Below are 561 nucleotides of genomic sequence, written 5' to 3'. Positions count from 1 at the left end.
GAGGATTGTAAATAATATTAACGTCCCATATTTAATATAATTTATCATTCCATATGTTTCTGTTTCAAGAGACTTTTATGCTAATTTTACCGGATTTATCTCGGTTTAGTTGATCCTTCGTTGGTAAGCGTTAATGAACGTAAAATTTGAATATTCAGGAAAGAATAAATAAGGTTTTAATAGATGTGTTATATACTTCTTATTTTTAGTGTATGTATAATGATTTGGAGTTCCCGGGATTTTAGAGGATTTATTGGATTTTTGAAGTAATGTCGATGCAGTTAAAGCTTAGTGCAAGGAGTATTGCAATAGGCTTGCAACTAGCGATGGCAGAGATTAAAGATAAGCAAGAAATATCACCCAAAAAACCTTGCTTTAACTGGCAGTCTGTCTTGGACTCTAAGAGGCTTATTAAACCAGCCGTTATGTTATTCGAGAGTCTGTCACTGCGGTTTACTTTTCGATTCGGGAGTGATAAGCCTTTATTACAGTATGGGAGATCAGTTTACGCTGGGTTTTAAAAGAAACGTAAATTCGCAATCTTAATGGCATGATAAAGGT

This window comes from Penaeus monodon, chromosome 24 (assembly GCF_015228065.2).
Source record: "Penaeus monodon isolate SGIC_2016 chromosome 24, NSTDA_Pmon_1, whole genome shotgun sequence".
In the NCBI taxonomy this organism is placed as follows: domain Eukaryota; kingdom Metazoa; phylum Arthropoda; class Malacostraca; order Decapoda; family Penaeidae; genus Penaeus; species Penaeus monodon.
This window is presented reverse-complemented; position numbering follows the sequence as displayed.